This window comes from Nannospalax galili, unplaced genomic scaffold (genome assembly GCF_000622305.1).
Source record: "Nannospalax galili isolate Female #2095 unplaced genomic scaffold, S.galili_v1.0 scaffold451, whole genome shotgun sequence".
In the NCBI taxonomy this organism is placed as follows: Eukaryota; Metazoa; Chordata; class Mammalia; order Rodentia; family Spalacidae; genus Nannospalax; species Nannospalax galili.
In genome coordinates this window covers 216,536-241,005 of record NW_008331662.1, presented here as the reverse complement: position 1 = coordinate 241,005, position 24,470 = coordinate 216,536, and the positions used below count along the sequence as shown (strand labels likewise).

General features: G+C 43.2%; 1 protein-coding gene across 1 annotated transcript in view; it reads right to left on the bottom strand.

Moving 5' to 3' along the window:
• The window catches only part of Lrrc8d (leucine rich repeat containing 8 VRAC subunit D), a 134,515-nt gene that overhangs the window by 106,088 nt on the left and 3,957 nt on the right, over positions 1-24,470 (bottom strand). The gene's annotated exons all lie outside the window — the stretch shown is intronic.

Here is a 24,470-nt window from a genome sequence, read left to right as displayed (position 1 = left end):
TACTCACTTAGCCAACTTGCTAGCCCCGACCTAAATGAATTTCAGAGTAGTGTTTAAATAAGGGGGGGGGGGGGGGGGGGGGGGGGGGGTGCACGCAAAAAGACCATTTGCCCCCACCCCCAAAAAAGTTTTGACCCCCCTTGGGGTGGGCTAAATGAATTTCAGAGTAGTGTTTAAAAGGGGGGGGGGGGGGTAGTGTGAGATGGCTCAGCAGATAAAGGCACTTGTCACCAATCCCCCAAAATAGTTTGGACCCACATGGGTGGAAGGAGAGAACCAACTTCCATATTATCCTCTGGCCTCCAAATGTCTGCAGCTGCACACAGGCACACACTCATACACACACAAATAAATGTAATTTTAAGAAAATTTAAGTTAAACAAGTGGCTCAAAATCCAGCATAGACAAGAGCACACCAGCAGTTCCAGGAGTTGGAGTTTGTAATCCGGCTGCACTTGCACCCAGAATCGATCAGGGAACACTCTTACACAACTGTTACAAATGGCTCTGGATTCCATCAGCCTATTGGTTTAAATGAGTCTTGTTTCCAAACTCTAAGCACAGACTATAAACTATGGTTATTCCACATAAAAAGCTAAATTCCAATAGAAGTTGATGCAAATTACAGTCCTATACAGCATCTTGCCTTACTTGCCTCTGGGTCTTACTATTTCCCAATAGATCTGTAAAAAATCCCATTCCCATATACCCAGATGAGGAAACAGTGTCAGCAAAGTTAAGTAACTGTCCTGATGTCTCCACTAGAAAGTGGTCAACTGGAGAGTTGAATACTGGTTTTTGCTAAGCATAAAATCTGGGTCATTTCCTCTACACTCACAATAGTGAGTTCTGGGGGAAGTCAAGCCCACCTGGAGTTCATCCCTTGTTTCAGAAGGATTCTGCAATTCACAGGCTCCCAGGGTCCTCCACCTACCTGATTTGCAAGTACCTTGGTGACTCAAGCAGAGGACACTGTTCTCTCACCCATGATCTACAACTGACTTCATCAGCGTTTTCAGAGTTACTGGTCACAAAAGTTCAAGAGGTTCTAGATGGCTACTCATATGCTAAGGTACAAAGTCTGTCTAGTTAAGAACCTAACCAGCTAATATCTGTTTCCTGAACTTCTTTTTCTCTAATGGGGCCATTTTAAGAAGGCAAATGCTGTTTGCAGAACCAATGCCAGCCCTCAACTTTTAGTAAAATGAATGGCCATTTCCCAATGTCCATTTCCTTCTGCTCTAACACTTGTTCATGCTCACCTGTTCACAGCAAGTAGCTATGAGCCTCCAGATGTAGGCTAAAAAACAAACATTTAAAAGTGATCAAGAAGCCAGGCATGATGATGAACCCCTTTAATCCTAGCACTCAGGAGGCAGAGGTGGGTGGATCTCTGTGAGATGGAGGCCGGCCTGGTCTCCATAGAAAGTTCCAGACCAACTGTGGCTACAGGGAGACCCTGTTTCAAAAAGACCAAAATAAATAAATAAAAGTGATCAAGGTCTTGGCAATAGTGACAACTCAAGACACTCAGAGAAAACGGCCACACAAACTACATCTTGCAGGCCTTTTCCCTCTTTACTAACTAGAGCAGCATACCCTGGACCTGTAGAGGATAGATGAATTCAAGCATGGCAGGACCTGGGCAAAGGGGCCACAGCATCAATGACATGCATCCTATTCCTCAGTCAGTCAGTCTACTGAGAGCTTAATACTAAAAACTGGCTGAAGGGTTCAGCATTCTATTATGTCCTGTTCTGTCCTCCTGTTTCCTGTTGCTTCCCCTGGACCTGACAACCTTATTACTTTTGACAAACTTAATGCTTCTTCCTAAAGAGCTACCTTACCACTTTGCCACAAAGTGCACAGTGAGAGGGGAAGCTCAAAGGAATGCATTAGCTCAAAGCTTCTCTCATTTTAAAAATCCTGTAAATAATTACCAGTTTTAAAGGACATAATTCCACTTAAAAAAATTTTTGGTACCCTTGCCTTCATTTCAGTTACTCATTATAATTCCAAGAGTCCAGAAGGATAATCTCTGAGGGAAAATAAAACACTTAAGAAAAGGCAAAGGAGGGCTGGGGAGATAGCTTGCTCATTAAAGTGCTCACTGTGCAAGCATGAGTACGAGTTCCGGCCCCAGCACCCATACGAAAGCCAGGCATGGCGGTGAGAGAGGGTAATCCCAGCACTCAGGAGGTGGGGTTGACTAGCCAGCCAGCCTAATCTAATCAGTAAATCCGAAGTCCCAGTGAGTGACCCTGACTCAAAAATAAAGGTGGAGAATCGCTAAGGAACGAGACCCAATTTTATTTCTTTTAAAGTCAATAGCGGGGGCACTGTCTGCTTTTGCAGAACACCCAGATTCGGGTCCCAGAACCCACATCGTGGCTAACAATCTTCTGTAACTCCAGTTCTGGGGGATGTGATGCCCTCTTCTGGCCTCCGCAGGCATTTCATGCAGATATGGGTGCAGGTGCACTTACCTATATGAAGGCAAAATACTTATGCACATAAAATAAAGTTTTAAAAGTCAAGAGAGAGCCATGCTTATTTTTTTTAATTATTTTTATTTTATGTGTATGGGTGTAATGCCTGCATGTATATGAGTGCACCCATGTTGTGCAGTGCCTCGGAGGTCAGAAGAGGGCTTCAGATTCCCCTGGAACTGGAGTTAAGAATGGTTCATAGCCACCATGTGGGTCCTGGGAATCGAACCCAGGTCCTCTGCAAGATCAGTCAGTGTTCTTAACTGCTGAGCCATCTCTCCAGCCCGGAGCCATGCTTATTTTGTCCTCGTACTGTGCTGAGAGATAACATTATATTGTATAGTGTTTATATTGTTTAATAGGCAACAAAATACATACGTGCCTCCTCTAGGAATCAAGTTCATCCATGTCCCATTCCCATGCCTGACTCACAAAACTCTCCACTGACCAGCTGTGCAGTCAGTGCAACCCCATTTTCCTAGGTTCCCGACAGCAACCTCTTCTTCATCAGAAAGGTTTATTAGAAGTCATTTATCACACCTTACTTCCTCATGGACCCGCTGGTCTCCAGTTATTCTGTGGGTCATAAAGCTGTATTTCTTCCTACTGCTTCCCAATAGGAAAAGAATAAAATGCACATCACAACCTCACCACACTCTCACCAGAAGAGAAAAACACATGCCCCTAGGTAGGCAGAAAAAGTGTCATATGGTGGCAGACTCCTGTAAGATCACTTATTTTTGGAGATGGTCAGAGTTCAAAGTCATCTTCAGCTTTAATGGTAATTTGAGGCCCTACATGAGACCTGTCTCAAAGCAAACAATGTAGAAATAACATTGATTTTAGAAGAAGTGAGGGGAGGGGAGGTCTTTGAATGTCTCTCCCTCAGTGCCACAGTCCATAACACCTAGACAGTAACATTGTAAAAGCCATTTTAAAGGTTCCAAATTAAACTATCTTATCTCCAAAGCAATGCTGCTTATCTTTCTTCAACTTAAAAGAGAAAGGTCTCACTATGAAGGTTAAAAATATTTGCCACAAAGATTCTCTGTGTAAATATCAGGATCCTAATGTTGATCACAGAAGGATTTTTGCAGACAAGAGAAAGGAAATTGACAAGCCAGCTGGTTCCCTAAGAGATGCCCTCTCCACGCACTGCCTTTCTAGCAGATCTTCCTGCCTCGGTTTTCCCTTCCAGGGGAGTGAGCAGCAGTGCATTCTGGGAAAGAGGACTCTGGTGTTGAAGCTGTATCCAGCGCTCTGTAAAACCCGGCCCATGGCTTTCAAGGAAGCCTTTATCTGAGCCAACTGGCTGGCTTGACTGGCAGGTCCCCATAGAGAGCTATTAGCCATCTTCAAGGAGCCAAAGTGAGTTTCCCTTCACATGGCAAAGTATAACAGGTGGCTGGGAATTGTCTCTTAAACCATCTGGCCACAGGATGGTTTGGACTCCCTTTAGGCCAGATCTTCTGGGTTTTCAGCAAGCTGAGAAGGAAAACACAACTTCCAGTGCCCCATGGCATGACTCAGAAGACCCAGCCCCAAGCACAATGCCGGGTCTGAGCTGGTAACTCTCCAGGCTGAGAGCCTCGGTATGCTTAGCTTCCAAACAAACAAGTCACAGACCTCACTTCACAAAAAAATTACTAGTCCCTTAGACCTCCCCATTCCAGGCCAACCTGCCCCATGAAATTCTCAAAACTGCCTGTGCAGGATGTGGCATTTCAGCAGAAGCAGTGGGACTCACAGGTGTTCAGGGATTTTCTAAAGCAGAGGATAAAGGAGCTAACATCCTGAGTCTGTTTTTCCTCCTTTGATTAGTCAGAAATGAGTGGATGTACTTTGTGGACCTGTGCTACATATCTTTCACCCAGAAATATCTCACTTTTAAAAAATAATTTATAAACTGGGCTTGGTGGTGCATGCCTATAATCTCTGCACTCAGGAGACAGAGTCAGGATTGCTGCAAGTTTCAGGCCAGCCTGAACTACAAGAGACTGTTTTTAAAAAGAAAGAAACAAAACAAAACAAAACAAAAAAACCCAGCAACAACAACAAATCACAAAAATCTGGCTAAATCCAAATACTGATAAACAAGTGAAGAGTTAATAATGTTCCAGAACAGACTGGAAACGAGCAGCCCTGGGTCATATGCTGACTGCCGATCATGTGTGTTGTACAGACTAATGCTGCCCTAGAGGGCATTTTTCACTGGAAGGTATGTTTTGTCTGTTCATCTCCTGTGGTGGGTATCTCAGCTTCCTTCTTTAAAGAACTGGTTTAATTTTCTCTGGGAATTCTTAGTTTTAAAATGATTTAAAAATCATTTAAAAATCCAACTACCTTGAAAAGAATTTGTCCTAACAACTCTAATAGATAAAATATCCCTTATAAGGCAACAGGACTCTTAAAAATGACTTTAAAAGGGGAAGGTGGAGAGGGAGAGATGGCTCAGTGGTTAAGAATGCTGACTACTCTTACAGAGGACCTGGGGTTTGAGTACTAGCACCCACATGGTGGCTAACAACTGTCTGCAGTTCCATTTCCAGGGCATCCAACGCCCTCTTCTGACCTATCAGCACTGCACAATATGGGTTCACACATGCAGGCAATACACATAAAATAAAAATAATAAAAATATTTTAAAAGTTACGGTGGTGTGCATCTATAATCTCAGCACTCAAGAGGCAGAGACAAGATCACTCCAAATTCTTAAGGTTAGCAGCGTGGCACAGTAATACGTGCCCAGTAATCACCAGTGCACACATACATACACACACACACACACACACACACACACACACACACGCACAAACTCTGGGTTCATGTGTGCAAATGTAAGCCCTAAAAACAACAAAATATAGACAATGATAGGGAATAAGTCACATATAACACTATCCTGAGAATATCAATTCTTTAAAAAAAAATTTAATTTTAAAAAGATCTTATTATTTTTATTTTATGTGTATGAGTGTATTGCCTTCATGTATGTAAGTGCACCCATGTTGTACAATACCCCTGGAGTAAGAAGAGGGCATCAGATCCCCTGGAATTGGAATTACAGAAGGTTGTTAGCCACCACATTGGTGCTGGGAATCAAACCTGGGTCCTCCGTAAGAGCAGCTAGTACTCTTAAACACTAAGCCATCTCTCCAGCCCCAAGAATATTAATTCCTTAATCAACAATTATAACAAGGTCTAAAAGAAGAAATACACATTGTGAATATGCACAAGGTGCAAAATTGGATAATTTGCTTTTCACTCCTTTTCCTTGTGGTTGAATAGCCACGGCAAATGGCATGAAATAATGACAGAAATACCCAGAAAATCCAAGAAATTTTATGATAAATTACTGTAAACTTTTGAGCAATTTTTATTGTTACTGGGTTTTTTTTATTTTATGTGTGTGTTTTGAATGCATGTAAGTGAAGTCCAGGAGATGGCATCAGATCCCCCAGAACTGGAGGTAAAGACAGTTGTTAGATGTCATGGGTGTGGGGAACTGAACCCAGGTCCCCTGCAAGAGCAGCCAATGCTCCTAACCACTAGGCCATCTCTCCAGCCCCTTGATCAATTTTTTTAAAAACCGGCTCTGGCTCAATAAACATCAAAAACTTTATACATATTACATCATCTATTGCCTCTAACAACCCTATGAAATTATCTTGATATGGTAAGCCAAAAAACAGAGATGTCAACTGATTTTTCCAGTCACACTATGCTAGTACATCCCAGAGTGTATCTGGCTGGCCAGAGTATCTAGTAACGAACAGGTTACCAACAAGACACCTGGAGCATATGCCTTCCCCAGTTAATGGGGTACAGAGCCATGGATATGAATAGGGTAAAAGCCTCAGATTTTCTTCTGTAGCAAGAATGTACAGCTCACGGAGCCACTACTAAGAAGCTTCTAGAGGTCAGGAATACTGAGCCTGATAAATGTTGCAGAAAGAGAGAATACTGAAAAGAAAACAAAGATATCTGCAGAATGGAAAAACCAGCTGCCTCCTCATCTTGACTAGAATCTTGGCTTTCAGGCTCCAGGAGTGTCTGGCTCCTACACAGCTGGATTCACAACTGCAGGCAGTGCAACGAATCCCATGTACTTTGATCTCAGGAAAGCAGTTGATTCAGTGTCCTGTGAAGTCAGGATGGCTGGATCAACTGAAATCTCTGTGGCTACAAGAACCACAGAGTTGTTATGCAGCCTACAAAGAAAAACAGTGGATACATTTACTAGTACGATGAAGAGAAAAAGCCAGAAGGAAGAGTCTTTCATTTTGCATTCAGAAGTAATTCAGAAATTATTCACACTGCTACCATCAAATTTGCACATAACAGTAATTTGGGAGGTGTGGAAAGGGCAAATAAGGGCGAACCAATGGACTTAGTTAAATTAACAGTGACTTGGAGAAAAACGAAGTTCAGTTGCCTTTTTAAGCTCCCTTTAATTTGCCAGGGAGGGGCTGAGGATGTCCGATGGGTAGTAACCGCCTCCAGGCACGAGATGCCAATACAGAGAAACTAAGCAAAAGTACAGTGGATTAGTTGAAAACTTCAAGATCTGACCATCACCAAATGTGACCCTATGATTCCATAGCTTGCCAGTAATGTTCCATGAGAAATGACATCCCTTTGGAGAAAAAGCCTTGGTAGCAAAACTCAAAGAAAAGAAAGGACTTGGAGACTGAAATCTGGAGGTCAGATGAAAAAGTCAGTGGCGCATGTATAATCTGGACCCAGCACAAATCCGCCACACAGACTGGGGGTCATGAGAATGGTTTGCAGACACGGCAGGATAAAGAGAGTGGAGAAAGGAGAGAGAAGAGCTAAAGCTTTGGACTAACATCATTTTTTAAAGCATAAATTATTATTTCTAAGATCTTTAATGTTGAGAAATAGCCTTTCCCTTGATAGAACTGTTTATCTTCCCAGCAAAAATTATACTTTAAAAGTGGGGGCTGGGGATGTTTCTCGGTTAGTACAGCACTTGCATAGCACTGTATAAATTGTGCCCGGTAGTCCTCACCTGTAATTCTGGCACATGGGGAGCCAGAGGCAGGCCCAGAAGTTCAAGACCATCCTTGGCTACACTGGAGGCCAGTCTGAGCTAGACTCTCCATTACCGGAGGGGGGAGGGGGTTGGAGAAACAGCTCAGCAGTTAAAAGCAATTGTTGCTCTTGCAGAGACCCTGGATTCTAGTTCCCAGCACCCATATGGTGGCTAACAACTGTTGTAACTCCAGTTCCAATGGGTCCCATACCCTCTTCTGGTCTCCATGGTGCACTTACATATATGCAGCCAAAACACGCCTACACATAAAAATAAAGTGTTTTAAGTTAGTAGCTAATATAGAATTTAAGATATGGGAATGAGAGAAGTCTAATGTGACAAGGGCAGCCTATGTTCAGGCTGGGTCACAGGAAACATGCAAGTGAACATCACATAACTCCTGAGAGACTGAAGAAATGAAGTGATAAATAAACAACTAGTAGGAAAGGGCTTTTTCCCTGGGATACAGGATCCAAGAATAGCCCAGCAGGCTTGTTTATGCAGGCAAAATGTGTTTCTAGAAAGGCCCTGAAAGAAAGAGTGGACACTGAATAATTAAAGCTTCCTATTTGTACAGCTCATTTCCAAAGTGAAGTTCTCACTATGGGAGAAATACAGGGAGGGAATACCTGTGAGTATCTGCACAATTACTGGCAATAACTGTAGCAGCAGCTAACTTGGGAGCCAGGAACCATTCTATCCATTTTATATAAATTATCCTCTCCACCCACCATAGCCTTACCTCTGCATTTTGTAGACACTTAAGTCACTTTGCTATGGCCCCACAGTCAGCTAGTGACAGAATACAAAACTCTAGAAGAGAGATGACCAACTCTCACACCTACACCTTCTATTTCCATCTAAATAAGTGAAAAAGGAGGGAAAATGAACACGACAGTATGAGAAGCAGAGCCACACTACATTCTAGATAGGAGTGGGAAAAATGGATAGGAAAAACATCTGTCCAATGACAGTGCTCTGAGATTATTACTCATTTACAGGAACTAAAAAGCAAATTATGGGGCTGGAGAGAACAAATAAAAGAAAAAAATGTTTTAATTAAAAGGTGGTCTGGAGAGGTGGCCCAGTAGTTAAGAGCACTGTCTGCTCTTTCAGAGGGTCCGGGTTCGATCCCAGCACCCACATGGCAGCTAACAACCATTGGTGACTCCAGCTCCAAGGGATCCAACACCTTCTTCTGGCCTCTGTGGGCTTTGAACAACACAGATGCGCTCATATACATGCAGGCAAAACACTTATACACATAAAATTAAATAAACTAATTAATTAAAATAAATAAATAAAAGATGGGCTGGCGAGGTGGCTCAGTAGTTAAAAGTACTGGTTGCTTTTGCAGAGGACATAGGTTCAGTTCCCAGTACCCACATGGCAGCTAACAACCCATCAGATCTAGTCCCAGGAGATCTGACACCATTTTCTGGCCTGAGCAAACAATGCCTGACATGGGTGCACTTACACTCGTGTAGGCAAAACACTCATACACATAAAAATAAATTTAAAAAACTAAAAGAACTCCCAATGGACTTTTGTCCAAAGGTAGTGGACTAAGTCCACACTCCTAAAGGACATGTTGACCCTCTGAATCTATCCCACACCACTTCTCTGGCCTCTAGTGTTCCTACACCCCCCAGTCTGCTACAGCACTATAAGTTACTAGCTCCACACGTTCCTGTTTAATGTCTCTTCTGTTCTCTCAACAAGTCTTTACCTGTCACTATCTATCTGTCTCATCATTCAGACTCTGCTCAAGTTATCCCTGATCTTTCCAGTCAAAAGCAGTCTCTTCTTCCTCAGAGAAACTGTCCCCCAAAGTTCAGCCCATGTGGGAATGCAGTTTATACTGCAGTTTGTTAATTATACTAAACTGCTTATGTGCTGGCTGACCCCTCAAAGCAGGGGCATACCTCACTTGTCTTTCATACTGTGAATGAGACAGACTTGGGTTCAAGGTTTCGTTCTCGCTTCAGTCTTTGAGTTATTACCTAGCACAGTAAAGCAGACAGTTATTTACACAAACCGAGCCTTAATTTTGGAATCTTTGGAATCTTTGCACTGACCTTCAGGACTGTGATGAGAAAACACGCAAAGTCTGGCCAAAATGTGTTTCAGTGGTGATTGCTGTCGATATTATTACTTTTTATTTATTTATTTATTTTTATTTTATGTGTATGAGTGTTATGTCTGTATGTGTGTAAGTGCACCGGTGTTGTGCCGTACTCGAAGACAGAAGAGGGTGTTGCATTCCCTGAAACTGGAGTTACAGAGGGTTATTAGCCACCATGTGGGTGCTGGGAAGTGAACCCAGGTCTTCTGTAAGAACAGCCAGTACTCTTAACTGCTGAGTCATCCCTCCAATCCCTATTATTATTATTTTAAAAATATTTTATGTTTTAAATTTTATGTGTATGAGTGTTATGCCTGCATGTGTGTAAGTACACCTGTGTCATGCAGTGCCCACAGAGGTCAGAAGACGGTGTCAGATTCCCCTGGAATTAGAGTTGCAGATGGTTTAGCAGCCATGTGGGTGCTGGGAGTTGAACCTGGGTCCTCTGCAAGAGCAACCAGTGCTCTCAACTGAGTCATTTCCCCAGCCCTGTATTATCTATTATTTATATTTACTTCCCTTCCCACTAAAGTATACTGTAGACATAGTGGATGCTCAAAAAGCTCACTTTTTCTCTAAATTAGAAGGGGGGGGCAGGAGGAGGGGGAAGAGGGAGAGGAGGACTACGAGGATGAGGAGGGAGGAAGAAGGAGGAGGAGGAAGCACTTGCTTTCAAAGACATAAACTGTGACTTATGAAATCCCTCTCTCCTTACTCATTTTTGTTCTGTTATGAAGGACATTTCATAACGTTTCTATTGCAAAGGCATCTCTTGCTTTCCTTCAAACATCAATGCACCGAGTTCTACTGAACAAGCCTTGTCAGTATCCCTCCCACTCCAGCTTGGCTTCTCTGAACTGCAGTGACTGCCGGCAGCCAATGTCGCTGCCCAGAGAATCGCCTGCTTCACCCTTAAAACAAATAGCACTTTGTCAGGAAACTGGAGGCCAGCCCAAACAAGGAGGATGAAAAAAAACAAGAAAAAAGAGTTTAGGCCAGCGATGGAGTCAACGCCCACACCCTGGTCCACACTGTAACACAGGTAAGAAAAGGACTGAAAAAAGGAGTTCAGATCAGCACAGACCTTACCCTACCCACCCACCTCCCAACCCACCATGGAAAAACGCATTCCAAGACTCACAAAAGCCCTGCTGGTCAGCTCATTGCCCAATACATGTGGCTTTTATTGTTAATAAAATACTGTCATGTATAATAGTTCCTTATCCTCACCAAGCCAATCATACTGCTATGATTGTCCCCTCCCCCATTCACAGGGGATGAAGCCCAAGTTTTGAGAAAGCCAAGGTCACACAAGGTTGTAGAAAAGATGCCAGAATCAGAACTCAAGTTCTCAAAGTTCCAAATCCCATGCTTTTCCTACATCCTCACATCAATTGTAAAAGGCAATTTTAAAATGCTCTTGGGAGCTTACCAATTGCACTCTTGCAAAGGTACAGGTAAAACAAGGCAGGTTTTGTGTTCTTGCAAACAATCTGGTGCCAGGGATGAGGGCTGTCACAGCAACAAGACTCTCAATACAGCTTTATAAGGAGCAGTCTGAGGACCAGGTTCCAGGAATCCCTGTAAGTCTGCCCTCTGTTCCCCACCATTTTGTTCGCTCACTGGCTTGGGAAAGAGGTATGAGGTTAGGTGTATGATTTTTCTGACTTCTCTTCAAACTCTGATGCTGATTTCAAGACTAAAGTGATATGGAAAGCAGCAATGAATTTCTGCAGTAAATTTGAAAACTGAGTATAATAGCTCACACCTATAATGCCAGCACCTGTGAAGTTGAGGCAGCAGGATTGATGTGGGTTCAAGGCCAGCCTGGGCTACATAGCGAGGTCCAGGACAGCCTGAACCAGAGTGAGATGCTGTCTAAAGAAATTAACAAGGCTGGAGAGATGGCTCAGTGGTTAAGAGCACTGGCTGCTCTTGCAGAGGACCCAGGTTCAGTTCCCAGCACCCACATGGTGGCTAACAACTGTCTGCAATTCCAGTTCCAGGGGATCTGACACCCTCTTCTGATATCCATGGGCTCTGCACGACACAGGTGCACTTACATACACACAGGCAAGACATTCATACACATAAAATAAAAACAATAAATAAAATATTTTTCAAAAGAAATTTAAAAAGAACAAAGAGAAACAAATAAATAAACACAGTCTGGATTTTGGGCCTGGCTGCTTGAGTTCAAATCACAGTTCTGCTACTTAACTACAATCCAAGCTATGTGTGTGACCTTGAATTACTTGGCTGTTCATGGTGACTGGGAGGAGCAGCAGCCCGACTGGAGAGCCAACCTTGGTTTCCTCTGCTACAAACATGGTACTGTTTTTCGGAATAAATGAGCTAAAACATGTATAAAGCACTCCACACCACAGCCGGGTACCGAAGAACCCCATACGCACTTCCTAATATGACTTCTAGATTTGTCACTAGGATTGGATTCATTTCCAATTTTCAATTTCAAAGATTTGTGTCTGTTTGTTTGAGACCTGTCTCGCTGTAGCCATGGTTGGCACGGAACTCACTACGTAGACCAGTCTGGCCTCAGTCTCACAGATTCATCTGCCTCTGCCTCCCAAGTGCTGGGATTACAGGCATGTGCCACCACACCCAGCTATCTTTTTGTTTTTTTTTGTTTTAATGCTGTTTTCTTTGGGGGGGGGGTTCTTTTTGAGACAGGGTCTCCCTGTAGCCCCAGCTGTCCTGGAACTCACTATGTAGACCAGGCTGGCCTTGCACTCAGAGATCCGCCTGCCTTTGCCTCCCAAGTGCTGGGATTAAAGGCCTGCACCATCATGCCTGGCTCACCCAGCTTTTCATAAGCCATTTAAGGAAGCTTCTTGTACAACTTTTTAATCTATAATGTCCCAGATCATTGCAAAGATTACTCACAAGCTTTGCTTCCTGATAGTATCTTCTAGGATTTCCATTTGTAGACCACAGATCCTGAAGGCCAAGGAGTGGAATTTTAAGAATTTTCCTTCTTTCCAAAAACCTGAACCCCTTCCCTTGATACCACAAATTGGTTTCCATAATAATAATAATAATAATAATAATAATAATTCTTATTGTACTAACTACTATGGGGAGCACACTTTTAAATGTAGCCATTCTTTTTTTTTTTTTCTTTTGAGACAGGGTCTCCCTGTAGCCCCACTGTGGCCTGGAGCTCTCTATGCAGACTAGGCTGCCCTCGATCTCACAGACATCACCTGCCTCTGCCTTCCAAGTGCTGGGATTAAAAGTATGCACAATCACTCCCCATCCAATGTAGCTATTCTAAAAGCAGTCAAGATGTTGGAATCTTTGTTATAGGCTGGAGATGTAGCTCAGTTATCAGAGTGCTTGCCTAGCGTGCACGAAGCCCTGAGTTCAATACCCACAACCACATAAACTGGATGTGGAGACACACACCTGTAATCCCAGCACTTGGGAGGTAAAAGTTTAGAAATGCAAGGTAATCCTCAGATACATAGCAAGTTTGGGGCTAGCCAGGGCTACAGGAGATTATCTCAAGAAAGAAAGAAAAAAAATGTAAAGTTATACCTCTTGGGAAAGATTGGTTCAACTCACACTGTGATGTCAACAAGAAAGCTTAAGAATTAAACCTGATGATGAATCCAAAGGCTCCCTTCCTAGAAAACACAGAAATTCCAGAAACAATCTACCTGAGGTACTTGGGATGACTGAGGTAAAAGTATATTTTTGAAAATCCTTGGGGCTGGAGAGATGGCTCAGCAGTTAAGAACTCTAGCTGCTCTTGCAGAGGATCCTGGTTCCATTCCCAGCACCCACATGGTAGCTCACAACTTTCCCTAACTCCAGTTCCAGGGGATCTGACACCCTCTTCTGCCCTCCTAGGGCACTGCACAACACAGGTGCACCTACCTACATGCAGGCAATATACTCACACACATAAAATAAAAAATAAATAAAACATTTTAAAAAAGAATATCTTCCTCCTAGGATTCTGAATGTGACTAGTATAGAGATCTGTCAAAATACCATCAATGTTATGGCCCACGTAGTGGTGCATGCCTTTAATCCCAGCACTGGGAGGCAGAGGCAGACAGGTATCTGTGAGATCAAGACCAGCCTGGTCTATATAGTGAGTTCCAGGCCAGCTGGGGCTGCAGGGAGACCCTGTCTCAAAAAGACTGAAAAAAATACTACCACTGTCCTTTCTTCTGAGAGTGTACGTACAACACAGAGTGATTCAGCCACTTTAGGACGATCCCCAGAGCACAGAAAAACTAGAAGGCCAGGAAGACCAGCCTGGTCACACTACAGATTTGAAAATGTGTCTGCTCAGGAACAGCCATTAAGGAGGAGAAGCTAAACCCACAGGAAATTGTTCTCTAAGCAGGTTCCAACAGGACAGATAGACCCTGTTGTTACTACCTCATGTGTGGGACCACAGGGGCAGTCTAAGCAGAACTCAGCACACCAGCCCTCCACAAGCAAAACAAGCTGGTACCCCGTCCATCTTCTCCATGGACACTGTACCATTTTCTCAGAGGCTGTTGCAGTTTGGGGATGGGAGGGGAGAAGAAGGTGCTAGTCTGTACTGTAACACAGAAAACTGGCCAGCATTCTTGAATTACTTTTTGCTGTTGGCTGCTCTGTGGGCCCCTTGTTCCTTGCTCCATATTCTCCTTTCCCTTCCTTCTCAATCCAATTCCACTTCTGAAGCATTATAGTATGAACTAACGGGGGTGTACGAGAAAAGGCAAAATAATAGCACTTTGCCCCACACTGGGATTTCTAAATACTCACTTCCAATGTTTTTCTCATGTAGAGAACCCCCTTTCCTCTCATTTCCTTCCTCATTTTCCTCCAAATCAATACGAACACAGAATAAAATCTTTTGCTTTCACAGTCGCTAATCTCTACTCAACTCCAAGTAGTGTTTACCTGTTGCTTTCTACCACTGGGCCAGCCCATCTCTTCTCTTAAGTTCACACTTACGTGCCTAGCTATTTCTCCCTGGATTCCTCAGGCAGAGTAGCCCTTGCAAAAGAATTCACTCTGGGTGTATTAATAACACCTCAAACATAAAGGACAGAATTGTCACAGCAAGAGGGTCAGGTAAGTTTTACTCTGCTGTGAGCGCATGAGCATGAGGGGGATGCACAAAAGGATGGTGCCGACTTTTGATTTCATTTTCGAAAGTGAGCCATGTGTGGTGGCAAAGGCTGCACTCTAGAGAGAGGCAAGAGGATCATGCACGTTCAAGGCCAGTCTGGTCTACGGAGAGTTCCAGGCCTGCCAAGTTACATAGTGAGACCCTGCCTCAAAAATTTAAACAAAAGGAGTACTGTGTTTTTATTACAAGTCTATACTTCCATTTATTAGCCAGAAAGGGTGAACAAGCTATTTCTAAAGGCTAAGACTCCCAGGCTCTCTCCAGCCTACAACGCTATTTTTGTTTAGTCTGCAGGAAGTTCTTCTTTGAAATGTCGAATTAGCTAACCTTTTAAAAGCAGATTTTTATAAGAATCCAGATTCTTGGCTTAGAGTGAAAAAAAATCCAAAGATCTGGCCCACATTCCAACAGGGCAAAACTCATTTGCTAAACAGACCCTCTTTAGATAGGACCTCTGCTTTCTAGTTCCGCTCGGCCCACCCTCAACTTCCTCCAGATGACTCTATCCTGCACTCAAGTTCTAGTTGCCATAAATCATCTTAGAAGAATCCCCCTTCAGGCAGTGCTTGGCATTTGCCTGAGACACCCCTCCTGACAACCTCCTTCTCTCATGTGGAGATTACAGATGTAAGTATGAAGCTTCTACTTGACATAGAATCTACCAGAGCACACAAATTCATAAGGAAAATAATTTTGAACTAAGCAAAAGAAAAAATGTTTTCCAATAGAAAAGTAATTTTAGAGTCAAAAGGGTCAGTGAGGCTGCTCAACAGGTAAAAGCAATTGCCGAGCTAGCCTGACAGCCTGACAACCCGAGTTTGAGCTCCAAAATCCACATAAATGTGAAAGAGAAACAACTCCACGAAGTTTCCTCTGACCTCCACATACACACCACAGCACTCGTAACCGCACATGTCATACATGCACAATAATATTTCTAAAAGATTTATTTATTTTTATTTTATGTGAATGAGTGTTTGCCTGTATATATGTATGAGCTACACATGTGTGCCTTGGTCCCCAGAGAGGACAGGACCCTTTGAAACTGGAGTTACAGATGGTTATGAGGCACCATGTAGGTGGAGAGAACTGAACTTGGGTCCTCTGCAAGAGCAGCAAGTGCTCTTAACTATTGAGCCATCTCTTCAGCCCAATAATAATAGTTTGAAAAAGATTTTTTTTTAAAAAAAAAAGAAAAAGAAATCAAATTAAGCCGGGTGTGGTGCCAGGCACACTCAGGAGGCAGAGGCAGGTGCATCTCTGTAAGTTCAAGGCCAGCCTGGTCTACATAGTGAGTTCTAGGCCAGCTGAGGCTACTGGGAGACCCTGTCACAAAAAAAGACAAAAATAAATAAATTAATTAATTAAATAAAATAAAAAATCCCTCTTGAAATGGAACGAACTTAGCAGTAAAATGTAAACTGCAAAGCTTGCTGCATTGTATATATCTTTCTTGTTCTCTCACAGGCTGGGGAACTAACTGCAGCCTCCCTGTAGGGAGCACAAGGCGCCTTCCTGTCCAGGACTCCTATCTCAGAGAGGCACCAAAAGCCACACTGGGGATCCTCCGCTGTCTTGGTCATCACCTTGTCAGGAAGCTAATGCCTCTTGCAAGCTCCTTACTTATCTTAATAACCCATACTGGCTCTTCGGCCATGCCTTTTTTAAAGTGTTCTTCAGTCGAAACCCTGCACAGCTTTGTAAGACAGTAGCTCACAGCCTTGGCTGTGCACCAGAACCACGGGTAAGAAGAGCTTTCATCCAGATGACCTCCATAAAATAATAAACAGTCAGCTCCACTTCTAGATTCTGACTCACCAGTCATGGTAAAGGAGAGGCGCATGTGTTTTGTGCACATGCATTTTGTGTGGCTGTGCACACACGTGTACGCATACATGTGTAAGCCAGAAATCAACCTCATGTGTCATTCTTCAGGCATCACTGCTTGTTTTTCAAAAACTTTGTGTGTATACACATGTGTGTAGAAGGGGGTACACATATACAGAGAGATCAGAGGACAACTTTGTGCAGTTGGTTCTCTCCTTCCACACGGGTTCTGGAGGATTAAACTCGGGTCACCAAGCTTGCACAGCAAGCACCTTTACCCGCTGAGCTATCTCACCAGCCCTCTGTTTTTCCTTGTACTGGCCTAGGGCTTGCCGAAAGTTTAGGCTGACTACCCAAGGAGCAGCAGAGATCTACCTGGATCCATCCACCTTCTCAGCGCCGGGATTTCAAGTGACTCCTCAACCATGCCTGGCTTTTTGACGTGGGTTATGGGGATCGAACTCAGGTCTTTGTGCTTGCCTGGCAAGCACTTTACTAACTGTGCTGTCTCTCCAACCCCCTGGGCACACTAAAAAATAATAATAGTATTTGGGCTGAAGAGCTAGCTCAGCAGTTAGGAGCATATACTGCTCTTCCAAAGGACCCAAGTGCAGTTCCCAGAACCCATGCCAGGAGGCTCACAACCACTTGTAACTCCAGTTCCAGAAGGATCCAAGAGCACCTTTACTCACATGCATATACTCATTTACACACATATAAACATAATTTAAATAAATATATATTCTCCAGACTGATTCTGATGTGGATTAAGGAGAAATGATACCATATTTCTTTGTATTCATGGCTTCCAAAGCTTTAAGGCAAACCTCTCCTTTAAGTGACAAATACTATTTGATTGGTTACCATATGCATGGCACTGAAAAAAACAATCAGTGGGACACAAGATAGAGATGGCCCTGCCTTCGCCCCACTGTCAAGACTACTGGAACATGGAGACAAAGAGGCATACAATAACACACCACACTCAGATTTTCTGGAACCACGCCTTCCTATACTGTTACTGCAGTGGTTTCAGGGGCTTTGACAGCACCTCTCAGCCATGTCTTTCCAAACTGGAAATGCTAAATATTTCTGTCAGAGAAACAGATGGGCAAGGAGCCTGTCCTCACAAGCTTGGACTCGAGCACGAACACTGCCTTTCCTGAGACAAAGTGGCCATGACTTTGAAGACAGCACAGTGGGAACTCAATGAAGACCATATTTTCTGGGCTGGGCACTGGTGATGTATGCCAGTAATCCCATCACTTGGGAGATGGAGGCAGGAGGACCAGGAGTTCAAAGTCATTCTCCACAATAGAGTCCAGCCTGTGTTGAGACTGACTCAAAAAAAAAAATTTTTTTTTAAAGATTGTATTTTGTTTTTTTCAAAATCTCTTTTACGAAATGCAACGTTTCCTGTCCTTTTTATCTGTAACAGTAAGTTAGGACAGCACAATGGAATTCTCTCCAGAGCCTTTCCCTGGCTTTAAAAAACCAAAAATACCATTCATATGGTAGTTCCATAATTTCCTCTAAAACTCAACCTCCTATTTGCCTACAAAGTAAGTCACCTACAAGTATTCTGATGACTATGACATCCTTGTGTGGTTTCCCTGGAGCAAATCCCTTCTGGTTAGATATTTCATAACTGAGAAGAGTTTACTGTCATCTGTAAGCCTAGAAATTCCACTGTGCGCTCCTTCTTTTGGTTCAATTATATAAATAAGACCGGAGGGACCTCATTGTTTACACATCTTCAGGCAGAGGAAAATCTTTCTTCTGAGCTGTTCTGTTTTTTAAGAGAGATTCTCATGCCTGATCCATAATTACATGCCCAAGCCTAATCAAATCACCTCCCCACATCTGGATAGTCTCATCCATAAAATTCAAAGGTTGATCCATTCCAGGCATAATTTATTTCTTCCTCCCTCCCTCCTTCCCTCCCTCCTTCCCTCCATCCCTCCCTCCCTTCTTCCTTCTCTTTCTTTTCTGGCAATCTTAGAGATCAAATCTAGGGCCTCAAACATGCCAGCTAGAAAGTGTGCGTCCCTATTCCCTATTGGCAATTTGGGTAACCCCTTCAGATGATGGCGTGATAATAGGAGGTAGGAATTGGCTGGGCAGTTAGGGTAAAAAGACCCCAAAGAAATGTAGCCAGTTTCTGGGCTAAAAGTCAAAATGTCCTTGGGCCTGTTAGCAACACATTCTGTTCCAAAGGCCAAAAATGTCAAAATGTCAAAAGTATTTGGGAGCTTGTATCTAATCTTTAAAAGATTTTAGGGTTACATCTTCAAAGGGGAGAATGTTGGAGGGGAGGGAGTGGGCATGGCTCTGATCAAAATACCTTATATGCATGTATGAAATTCTCAATAAAGTTTTTGTAAAAGTTAAAAAAAAAAAAAAGAAAAGTGCTCTAACAGTGTGCTACAGCCCCATCAATAATGTAGGACAATGTGAAAAGCTTTGCAGTATCTTACTGCATTAGAATATATGTTATATATATTATACCATATATCTTCCTGCATTAGAAACCTCTTACATCCACCAAATATCCCTTCTTATAGATTATCCCTGATCTCTAGAAGGTACACATGAGTTTCCCATATGGACAAGAACAGAAGTGAAGCACAACAAGAGCATCTGGTCTGCACAGAGATTATCACAGCAAAGGACAAAACACAACAGATATTCACAACCAAGTCTCTGCATATATGGGCCATGTGATTTGGAATCTTGCTCTTTTAATACTATGGCATGCCTACCATCCAACCCAAGTGGTTTATTTAAGTATAATTTAGGGGCTGGGGATGTAGCTCAGTTGCTGGTACTTACCCAGCATGCATAAAGCCCAGGGTTCAATCACCAGTACTGAATATACCAACCATGTAATCCTAGCACTGAGGAGGTAGAGGCAAAAGGATCAAGAGTTCAAGGTCATCCTCAGGCTACATAGTGAGCTGAAGCTTGGGACCAGCATGGGCTACATGATATCCTGTCTAAATAAGGAAGCAAACAAATAAATAAATATTGTTGGATATTAAACATTTGGAGAACCTGGCACTATGTTCCCAGAGATTTCTGACCCGTTTTCTTCAAAACACATCTAAGAATAATTTCTAATGCGTTTTCAGTGAGGACATGAAATCCAAGTTAAGCACACAATTACAACCACGACAAGTGAAGGTGCAGTGCTGGGACAGGGTTTTGTTTCTAGGCTTCAGTCTCTCTCCTTCCCTGGAGGTAAAGCTGTGGGCCAGTGCTGGGCTTACCAGCAAAAAGAAAACAGGGACTGGAGAGATGGCTCAGTGGTTAAGAGCACTGGCTGTTCTTGCAGAGGACCTGGGTTCGATTCACAGTAGCCACATGGTGGTTAGGCTAACAACCATTCTTAATTCCAGCTTCAGAGGAATCCGACACCCTCTTCTGACCTACGACACTGGTGTACCTACCTTCGTGCAGGCAATACACTCATACACACAAAATAAAAATAATAAATATTTTTAAAAAGAAAAGAAAACCAACTTCACACTGTCTACCTCCTCCCAAGTTCAAAAGCAACTCTGATCTGGCAAGCTTCAGATTTGCATAAAACATTACAAACTCCCTTCCAGATGTCGATAAAGAATGTCAAAAATCCCAGAACAGGGAACTCACATTTCAGAAGCAATTTGCAAAATGACACCTTAGGTGCAGATGCTGCAAGAGCTCAAAGTAGTGCCATCAAGGCAGCCGCCTAGCAGCTCCCACACAAAAGGGTTAAATTAGCCTCTAGCACTCATCTCCATGCTCAGCAACCTCAGTTCTCAAAGTAAACCTGGAACACCCCAAATTAGTGAGTCTCACTACCTCCAGCTAAAGTGATTACCAAAGTTTCAGCAAAACCATCATGGTCTACTCTTATCTGATAGGAGTACAAGGTAGAACCAAAATCCAAAAAGCTCAGGGGTTGGAGAGATAGCTCAGCGGTTAAGAGTACTGGCTGCTCTTGCAGAGGACCCAGGTTGGATTCTTAGCACACACATGGCAGCTAACAAATGTCAGTAACTCCAGTTTCAGGGGATCCAATGCCCTCTTTGGGCCTCCACGGGCATTGTACAACACAGGTATACTTACATACGTGCACACAAAACACTCATACACATAAAATAAAAATAATAAATAAAAATTTTTTTAATCCAGAAAAGCTCAGTAAGGTAACACTCAGCCTCTCAAGGAAAAACAAAATGTCCCAGGCACACCACTGAATACAGCAGCTCCTACAACAAGCATGTAGGAGTTTTGACAATGTATATAGCCTGCACCTGAGGAGATACTGCCTCAGACACATTTAAGAAGCAACTGTAAATTCAAGCTCAATAACATGTTCATGTCTAGGTCTCAGGAAGCCTACAGAGACTTTGTTAGCCATTTGTGTCTTAAGTACCATATTGAAGTCCAGATTCACCATGAGAGACTGGTAAACTGAAAAGATACAAAGAATCCACATCCCCTGAAAGACTGTGGCAAGAACTGGGACTACTTTACATTATAAAAGTCAACTGGGGGAAAGGCGACCTCATAACTGTCTTTGTACATTCAAGGGGCTGTCTAGTGAAGTGGGCAGTTCCAGGGGAAGAGAATTAATGGGGCAGTATTCAAAGGAGGCAGTCTTCAGATCAAACAATCATCATACAGACAGTCCAAAGAGACAATGAGATGTCTTCATAAGTGGAAGTCCCTGTTCCTGGGGGTATTTAAGCAAAAGCTTAGCAAGTATAAGTAAGCATTTACTAAAGAAGTCAGACTGGGCTGCGCCTGATGGCACACAATTTAATCCAAACATATTCAGGAGGAGAGGCAGGCTCAGATCTCTGTGAATTTCAATGCCAGCCTGATCTACATAGTGAGTACCCGCCACGCTAGGCCAGACCATTCAGGGCTACGTAGTGAGCACCTGTCTCAAAAAAAAAAAAAAAAATGACTAGGCCTTTCTAAAACATCAATTCTTGGGCTGGAGAGATGACGTCATGGTTAAAAGCACTGGCTGCTTTTGCTAAGACCCAGGGTTGGGTCCCAGCATCCACATCGCTAACCACCGTCCACAGCACCAGTTCCAGAGGATCTGACAACCTTTTCTGCCCTCCACAGGCACTGCACGCACATGGTACACCTACATACATCCAGGCAAAACACTCGTGCACATAAAATAAAAATAAGTTAGATCAAAAAAAATTTTTGCTTTGGTCTTTTTGAGACAGGGTCTCCTTGTAGCCCCGGCTGGCATGGAACTCATTATGTAGACAAGGCTGGCCTTTTAACTCACAGAGCTCTGCCTGCCTCTGCCTCCCAAGTGCTGGGATTAAAGGTATGTGCCACCATGCCCAGTTGATCAAAAAAATTCTTTTAATCCAATTAAGTTTTGCCACTTCACTCTAACCCCAATATTATACTGCCTGCTAGCTCATCAATGGCCCTCAAAACTATCTCTTTCTTCTGATCAGGACTTTCCCAGACCCTAATTAATCCCTTTAGACCTAAGCACAAGCCTCCTAGACCGGTTTCCTAACTTCAGTATTCTTTGTTGCATGTCAGCAACCACCTCTCTCTCAGTTCAGAAACATAATCTCACTTCCCAGAAGGCCACCATGTCACTCATGGCCACTGCCTAAAGCAGGCAGTGTCAACTTTGCACTATTTATGTGTGGGCAGGTTCAAATTCAGAAGCCAGAAGTCCACATAATCCATTTTTTTGAGACAGAGTCTAGTACTGAACCTGGAGACTGCCATTTCAGCTAGACTGGATGGCCAAGGAGTCCCAGGGATCTTTCTGTCTCTCTCTCCCTCCCCAGCACTGGGGTTACAGACATGTGCTATGCCCAGATTTTATGTGGGTGCTAGGGATCTAAACTCAGGTCCTCATGCGTGTGTGCCAAGCAAGCACTTCACCCACCAAGCCATCTCCCAGCCCTGACTTTGACACTAATTGACATTATGAAGAAGTACTGTGCCCTGAAGGATATTTTTTTCACATTTATTTAATTTTTTTTATTTATAGGGGCAGGGCATGCCACGGTATACACATGGAAGTTAAAAGATAACTTGTAGGAGCCAGTTCTCTCCTTCCACCATGTGGGTTCAGGGACAGGATTCGGATCTTCGGCTTTGGCAGAAAGTGACGTTACCCGCATAGCTATGTTGCCAGCCCCAAAGGTTATGTGAAATAGCATTTCTACCCACTAGAAGCCACTGGCATCCTCCTCCCCTAAGCTATGCTAAGCACAAATTCTCCAGATACTTCAAACAGCCTGCTGAGGGGCAGAAGCACTATGGAGAACCTCAGGTCTTGAGGCAAATGATTAACATCATTGACTGTGGTCAAGTTTTCCTCTAACTAGGTCATACTTTCTGCTCCAGCAAGGCAGGCCTATTTATTGCTTTTAACCTGTGACACTCCTCAAAACTTGCACTGAAGTGTGTTGCTCTCTTCCTTCCTTTGCAGCAACCATATCCCTAACTATCAAAAGCCCATTCAGATGTCTGCCTCTCCGCTGACACAGACATTTTCATCTGGCTCGAAACACCCTGAACTCTTGGACAACAGGGATTGTTTCTGCAGCTGTTTTGGCATGTACCTGTCTTATCTGCTCTCAAGAGGCATTGATCCTCTTCTTAAGTTCACACTGCTTTCTCTCCTTCCTTGCCAGCACATAATACTAACTAGGATTTATTTAAAATATATAAAATTATTTTTTTTAATGTGTATGAGTGTTTTGTCTGCATGTATGTAAGCGTACCTGTGTCATGCAATGCCCACAGAGGTCAGAAGAGGGTACTGGATCCCCTGGAACTGGAGTTACGAACAGTTGTTAGCTGTCATGTGGGTGCTGGGAATCAAACCCAGGCCTCTGCAAGTGCAGTCGGTGCTCTTAACCACTGAGCCATCTCTCCACCCCCTCACTAGCTCTGGTATGTCATATGTCAAACACCAGCTCTAGTAATAAGAGAAATCCTTTACAAATTACCATTTCAAGAGCCATGGTGGCCAGGTGCAGTGGTTCATTGTAAACCTAGCATAAGGAAAGCAGGGAAAGGCCGGCCTTGAGCTCAAGGCCAATCCGGGCTATAGTGCAGTGTGAGACCCCTCCCCATCTCAAAAACAAGCAAAATGAAACAAAACAAAAAGAACATACGTGACCATAAATACAAAGTTCTGACAAAACGTTAATTTTTCAGGGTCAGAGCCAATTTATCCACAGTACTGGAAAAGTAATTTCCAAGAGAGCTACCAAAACAATTTAACCATTTGGACAAGAAAAACATCCTATTTTTCTAAGCAATAAACACCAACAAACAAAACAAAACAAAACACCTCCATCCAATATAAAACTTAATGGAAAAAAGAGACCAAGTGTTGATCAAGTTTTTTCAAGGCTAGGTGGAAAAAAAAAAAAACCTAACAGGGAGAGAAAGGGCTGTGGCTCAATACTGTGTTGCATCAGAGCCTTTACCCAGCAGAGGCTACTGGGGAAGGGAGCCTGGGTCACCTGAGGACAGTTCCCTCTCTGACCTCTTAATCTATTACGTTTCAATCAACAAAATCTATACTCCCACGCCTGCAATAAAAACTAGACAAATCTAAGATAATATGTTCATATGTACAAAACCTGCCAACTCTCCATTTTGGAATCTTTTTGTCCAGCTCTATGGATTGTCTCATCATTTTACGGAGGGCTCCCTAAGCAGTCAACCATAAGTCAAACACTAGCGACTTTCCCAGACACTTGTTGTAACCACCTCATTTTAATCTTCGATTCCTTTTAGGTCACACATTTGGATTTT